The sequence below is a fragment of the Rhinolophus sinicus genome, chromosome 4, assembly GCF_057876585.1.
Source record: "Rhinolophus sinicus isolate RSI-liver-muscle chromosome 4, RSI-T2T, whole genome shotgun sequence".
Classification (NCBI taxonomy): Eukaryota; Metazoa; Chordata; class Mammalia; order Chiroptera; family Rhinolophidae; genus Rhinolophus; species Rhinolophus sinicus.
This window is the reverse complement of record NC_142504.1, coordinates 56,524,670-56,532,100: the sequence shown is the minus strand read 5'-3', so window position 1 is coordinate 56,532,100 and position 7,431 is coordinate 56,524,670. Positions and strand designations below refer to the sequence as shown.

General features: G+C 42.6%; 1 pseudogene; it reads right to left on the bottom strand.

The window, feature by feature from the left end:
* Positions 1 to 317: 317 nt before the first annotated feature.
* Positions 318 to 2,262, bottom strand: LOC109439124 (E3 ubiquitin-protein ligase CHFR pseudogene; annotated as a pseudogene).
* Positions 2,263 to 7,431: the final 5,169 nt, after the last annotated feature.

Here is a 7,431-nt window from a genome sequence, read left to right as displayed (position 1 = left end):
ACGTCAGCTTCAACCACAGTGCTGGGAAACGTACACACAGCAAACCTGCTGTCATCACCTCAAAGGGATAGGATGCCGATGGCTCTTCTTCTGGCCTCGGGTGGCCCCGAGCTCAGAGGATGGTTGTGTGCAACCCACAAAGGAAAGGTCACACCAGAGTGCCTGATGCAGACACCACCAGTGTCCAGAGGGGGAACTGTAAAATGCCCTTAAAATGTTAGTATTCAGCATTTCCTGAAACATGCTGTCACCCACCCCTGTAATCCCAGGACATCTTAGTGCCTCCCCAGATGCTTATTCTTGAACCTGGTCTGTTCTCAGATATCACTGGATTTCATTGCCTGGTGGGCCTTCACTTGGGTGTGGCAGTTGTGGCCCTAGTAGCAGTCAGGACAGGATGTCACAGCCACTGGCAACTTGGAGGCAGGAATGTTCTGCTGCTACTGGTAAGTCAGCTCTGCTCTTGGAAGCTTCGCAGGTCGCAGCACGGTGTTCCATAATCCTGTAATGAGACAGCAGGAGCACACCCCTCTGCAGAGCCCTGAGGCTTTTGGTCAGCACATTCTTCCACGTCAAACACCTGGCTGCAAAGTAATTCTTGATGATGTCAGACTCATAGTTGTTGTTGCTGAGCTGGCCGTCCAGGCACCTGTCACCCAGGTTGAATTCACGGAAGGGGGCCAAGCAGATGAGGCAGTTGGTCCAGGTGCAGCCCCAGTACCGGTGGCAGAAGGGCTGCAGGCAAACGACACACTACTGGGGGGCGATGTGGGGTCCTGCTCACGCTCCACCCTCCAGTGGGGCACATGCTAGAAGCTGCAGATGCACGTGGCATGGCTTCTTTGCAGGGCACACCCACGATCCTGGGCTGTCATGATGCTGGCGGATCCCAACGGTGTGTCACCGGAGGCCTGCGGTGCTCTCTTCTTGCTGTTGGGCCCTGAGCAGGGAAAAGGCTGCCCCGCCTGTCTCTGGTACTCTGGCACTGTCTGCACATGATGTACAGCGGGTTGACATCCGAGGACTCGTTGTCCACATCTGACAGTTCCAGCAGGTCCTCGGAACCGCCCTCTCGTTGGAGAAAGACCACCTAACTGCAGGCTGCAGTGTAGCCTGAGTGATGTTGTTCCTGGAAGCCAAGCCCCACACATGTCCCTTGCGGCGACTCTTGTCTGGGTGCTAGAGCATGTACACCTCCACCAGGTTGCTGAGGATGTGGTTCCAACAGGTGTGCTCCACTGGGTTGTACAAGAGTGCATGCAGACCTGCAAGCTCACACAGTCATATAGCAGGTGCTGGGAGAGGCTGCCCATAAGCCTCTCCCCTATCGTGTCCAGCTTCACCGCCACAGCTCCGACATCCTTGAGGGCAGAGTGGGTGTCACACTGGCCTGTGACCAACAAATGCAGGTTCAGATTGGGCTCCTAGTCTCCTCTCATTCTTTTCTGAACCAGCTCTGGAGTCCTTCTGATATTGCTGTTCCGACAGAGGAGAGGGTGCTCCTGTGTGTCGGGGAGAGCTGAAGGGACGCTGAAGATTTCATGCCATGCCATGACGAACCACACCCTTTGGGGGAGACGCAGCACTCTGGAGGCAGAGCTGGAGGGAGGCGATCGCCCTGCAGTGGGCTCTGTGGAAGCAGAGGCCCAGGGGAAGAGGTCCCACGTGGATGGCATGGCTGTGGCTCCTCAAAGCATGGCTGCGTGGTGGGCGATGACGACAGGGCCTAGGATCGTCGCCTCGCCCTGCACTTGAGGTATCTTTGGTCACAAGGAACACGTTTTCTTTATTAGCTTCAGAGGAGTCTTGTGTCATGCTTCGCTTCTCTTTTAAAGACTAGTAGACATACGCGGCATCCACCATGTTCTGGCTCACTCTTTCTGTACACCAAATACCGGTAGGTGACATCCAGATCTGTAAAGGGCAGGTCTGCTGCTTAACGACCTTCAGCTTCTTAATGCCTGATCCATTGGTGCTGGCATCTCCCAGTGACATCTGGCCAGAGTTTTCATCCACTGCAATGGTCAGTGGTCTCCAGAGACCAGTTTAATGCTGGGGAAGGAAAGGTCACAACCTCCCCTCTTCTGGATGGTCCACTCGGGCTTCCCTAGGAGGACAGGCGGCGCGCTTCCTCGGTGCCGGGGCGCAGGCACCTCCCCATCGCTTCAGTGGTGTGGCTCACCTTCCGGGGATGCTCTGTCTAAGTAGCAGCCCCCAGCCAGTGACCAACCCAGACCCCGCAATGCCGCAGTCAACCAACATCGCAGATCCCTCCGCTGATCCACCAGTTAAGGTGAATTTTTTATTTTATTTTATTAGTTTCAGGTGCACAAGACAAAGCAAAACTTAGACGTTTATCATTTATAGCCCTCACATTGTGTGAACCCCCCTCCCCCCATCTACTATCCCTCTGTACGTTCCCCAAATTAATTTTCAAACCCCCATGACCATCTTGTGGTTACCGACTATTTTTCAAAACCTCTCACCTTCCCCTTATCCCGCCCCTCTAGCAACCCTCTGTTTTTCCTCCATGTTTCCAAAACTGTCTCTGATTAGTTCATTCACATATTCTTTTCTTTAGATTCCACATATAAGTGAGATCATATGGTATTTGTCTTTCTCTTTCTGACTTATTTCACTTAACATAATGTTCTCTAGGTCCATCCATGTTGTTGCAAATGGTAAGATTTCTTTCTTCTGTATGGCTGCGTAATACTCCATTGTATAAATGTACCACGGTTTCTTAATCCAGTCATCTACTGACTGGCATTTCGGTTGTTTCCATGTCTTGGCTATTGTGTATAGTGCTGCAATAAACATAGGAGTGCATAAAGATTTTTGAATTGGAGTTTTGGATTTCTCCGGATAGATACCTAGGAGTGGGATTGCTGGATCATAAGGTAGTTCCATTTTCAGATTTTTGAGATACCTCCAAACTGTTTTCCATAGTGGCTGCACCAATCTGCATTCCCACCAACAGTGCACCAGCGTTCCCTTTTCTCCACATCCATGCCAGCACTTGTTGTTTGTTGATTTATTGATGATAGCCATCTTGACTGGGGTGAGGTGGTATCTCATTGTGGTTTTTATTTGCATTTCTCTGATGGTTAGTGAGGTTGAACATTTCTTCATATGTCTGTTTGCCATATGTATGTCCTTTTTAGAAAAATGTCTCTTCATGTCCTCTGCCCATTTTTTAATTGGGTTGTTTGTTTTTTTGGACTTGAGTTGAGTGAGTTTTTTATAAATTTGTGATATTAACCCCTTATCAGATATATCGTTGGCAAATATCTTTTCCCATTCAGTAGGATCCCTTTTTGTTTTATTGATGGTTTCCTTTGCTGTGAAAAAGCTTTTTAGTTTGATGTAATCCCACATGTTTATTTTTTCTCTTACTTCCCTTGCGCGAGGGGATATATCAGTAAAAATCTTACTCCGGGTAATGTCTGTGAAGTTTCTTCCTATATTTTCTTCTAGGAATTTTATGGTTTCAGATCTTACATTTAAATCTTTAAGCCATTTTGAATTTATTTTTGTATGTGGTGTAAGGAGGTGATCCAGCTTCATCTTTTTGCATGTGTCTGTCCAAGTTTCCCAGCACCATTTATTGAATAGACTGTCTTTACCCCACCGTACATTCTTGCTTCCATTGTCATAGATTAAATGGCCATATAGGCATGGATTTATTTCTGGGCTCTCTATTCTGTTCCATTGATCTATGGGTCTGTTTTTATGCCAGTACCATGCTGTTTTGATTACTGTAGCCTTGTAGTATAATTTGAAGTCAGGTATTGTTATACCTCCCACTTAGTACTTATTTCTCAAGATTGTTGAGGATATCCGGGGTCTTTTGTTATCCCATATAAATTTTAGGATTATATGTTCTATTTCTGTGAAAAATGTCGTTGGTAGTTTGATAGGAATTGCGTTGAATATGTATATTGCCTTAGGCAGTATGGACATTTTAACTATATTAATTCTTCCTATCCATGAACATGGTATGTGTTTCCGTCTATTTGTATCTTCTTTCATTTCTTTCTTCAGTGTCTTATAATTTTCTGAGTACAGATCTTTTACTTCTTTGGTTAAATTTATTCCCAGGTATTTTATAGTCTTTGGAGCAATTGCAAATGGAATTGCTTTTTTAATTTCTCCTTCTGATGTTTTATTATTGGTATATACAAATGCAACTGATTTCTGAATATTAATTTTGTATCCTGCTACTTTACTAAATTCATCTATCAGCTCTAATAGTTTCTTGGTGAAGTCTTTAGGGTTCTCTAAATATAGTATCATATCATCTGCATATAATGACAGTTTTACTTCCTCCTTACCAATTTGGATGCCTTTTATTTCTTTTTCTTGTCTGATTGCTGTGGCTAGAACTTCCAGCACTATGTTGAATAGAAGTGGAGAAAGTGGGCAACCTTGCCTTGTTCCTGATCTTAAGGGGAATGGTTTTAGCTTTTCCCCATTGAGTATGATGTTAGCTGTGGGTCTATCATATATGGCCTTTATTATGTTGAGATATGATCCCTCTATTCCCACTTTCTTAAGGGTTTTTATCATGAATGGCTGCTGAATTTTATCAAATGCTGTTTCTGCGTCAATTGATATGATCATATGATTTTTATTTTTCATTTTGTTAATGTGATGTATCACATTAATTGATTTGCGGATGTTGAACCACCCTTGCATACCAGGGATGAATCCCACTTGATCATGGTGTATGAACTTCTTAATGTATTGCTGAATTCTGTTCGCTAGTATTTTGTTGAGGATTTTTGCATCTATGTTCATTAGCGATATCGGCCTGTAGTTTTCTTGTTTTGTGGTGTCTTTGTCTGATTTTGGGATCAGGGTGTTAGTGGCTTCGTAAACAGTGTTTGGGAATCTTCCCTCCCTCTGGATTTTTTGGAAGAGTTTGAGGAGAATAGGTGACAATTTTTTTTGAACGTTCTGTAAAATTCGCATGTAAAGCCATCTGGTCCAGGGCTTTTGTTTGTTGGGAGATTGTTGATTACTGATTCAATTTCCTTGGTGGTCATCAGTCTATTCAGGTTTTCTGTCTCTTCTTGAGTTAGCCTTGGAAGGTTGTACGCCTCTAGAAAATTGTCCATTTCTTCCAGGTTGTCAAATTTGTTGGCATACAGTTGCTCATAGTAATTTCTTAAAATTTTTTGTATCTCTGCAGTGTCTGTTGTCACTTCTCATCTTTCATTACTGATTTTATTAATTTGGGTCCTCTCTCTCTTTTTTTTTAATGAGTCTGGCTAAAGGTTTGTCAATTTTGTTTATCTTCTCTGAGAACCAACTCTTGGGTTCATTGATCTTTTGTATTGTTTTTCTGGTTTCTATTTCATTTATTTCCGCTCTGATCTTTATTATCTCCTTTCTTGTACTCCCTTTGGGCTTATTTTGTTGTTCTTTTCCAGATCCCTTAAGTGTGAAGATAAACTGTTGATTAGTGATGTTTCTTGTTTCTTTAGGTAAGCCTGCAGTGCTATGAACTTCCCTCTTAGGACTGCTTTCGCGGCATCCCATAGATTTTGGGTCGTCGTACATTCATTTTCGTTTGTCTCGAGATATCTTTTGATTTCTTCCTTGATCTCCTGCTTGACCCATTCATTATTTAGTAACATATTAGTCAGCCTCCATGAATTTGTGTGTCTTCCAGTTTTTTTCCTGTAGTTCATTTCTAATTTCATAGCACTGTGGTCAGAGAAGTCAATTGGTATCATTTCAATTTTCTTAAATTTATCAAGACATGCTTTGTGGCCTAACATATGGTCTATCTTGGAGAATGTTCCATGTGCGCTTGAGAAGAACGTGTATTCTGCAGCCTTGGGGTGAAATGCTCTGAAAATATCGATTAAATCCAAGTGGTCCAATGTGTCATTTAAGGCTGTTGTTTCCGTATTAAGTTTCTGTCTGGAAGACCTGTCCCTTGTTGTCAGAGGTGTGTTGAAGTCCCCTACTATGATAGTGTTACTGTTGATCTCTGTCTTTATGTCAGTCAATATCTGTTTTATATATTTAGGTGCTCCTATGTTGGGTGCATAGATGTTTACTAGGGTTATGTCCTCTTGTCGAATTGATCCCTTTATTATTATATAGTGCCCATCTTTGTCTTTAAATATTTTCTTCATTTTAAAGTCTATTTTGTCAGAGATAAGTATTGCAACTCCAGCTTTTTTCTCATTTCCATTTGCATGGAATATCTTACTCCAACCCTTCACTTTCAGCCTGTGTGTGTCTTTTGATCTGAGGTGAGTCTCTTGTATACAGCATATACAAGGGTCTAGCTTTCTTATCCACTCAGCCACCCTATGTCTCTTGATTGGAGCATTTAAGCCATTTACATTTAAAGTGATTATTGATAAGTACATAGTTATTGCCATTTTTAAATTTGTGGTTAGATTGTTTTCATCTTTCTTCTATTTACAGAAGTCCTTTTAGTATTTCTTGCAATGCTGGCTTGGTGGTAATGAATTCCTTTAGCTTATTCTTTTCTGGGAAGCTCTTTATCTCTCCGTCAATTTTAAATGATAGCCTTGCTGGATAAAGCAACCTAGGTTGTAGGCCTTTGTTTTCCATCACTTTGAGTATCTCCTGCCACTCCCTCCTGGCCTTCAATGTTTCTGCAGAAAAGTCATTTGATAGTCTTATGGGAGTTCCCTTGTATGTAACCCTCTGTCTTTCTCTTGCTGCTTTTAGGATTCTCTCTTTGTCTTTAATCTGCCATTTTAACTATAATGTGTCTTGGAGTGGACCTGTTTGGGTTTATCCTGGTTGGAACTCTCTGCATTTCCTGGGCTTGTATGTTGGTTTCCTGCATCAGGTTAGGGAAATTTTAGGACAATATTACTTCAAATATGTTCTCAATCCCTTGTTTCCTCTCTTCACCTTCTGGTATTCCTATGATGCGCATGTTGTTGCGCTTGATGTTATCCCATAGGTCTCTTAAACCATCTTCATTGTTTTTTATTCTTTTTTCTTTCTGTTGTTCTGTTTGGGTGATCTCTGCTAACTTGTCTTCTAAGTCGCTGATTCGATCCTCTGCTTCATCTAACCTGCTGTTAATTCCTTCAAGTGAGTTCTTTATTTCGGTAACTGTGTTCTTTAGTTCTAACTGGTTGTTCGTTATGATTTCTACATCCTTCTTGATGTCCTCTCTAAGCTCCTTAAACATTCTTATCATCAGTATTCTGAACTCTGTCTCTGATAGTTTGGTTACCTCTGCTTCATTTAGTTCCATTTCTGGAGGTTTCTTCTGTTCTTTTATTTGGGATATGTTTCTTTTTTTCCTCATTCTGGCTGACTCTCTGAGTTTGCTTCGATGTATTAGGTAGATGCCCTGGAGTTCTTAGTTCTTGCTGGATTAGTATGTAATAAATGTCCTTTATATTTGACTTGCACTACTTCGTTCTT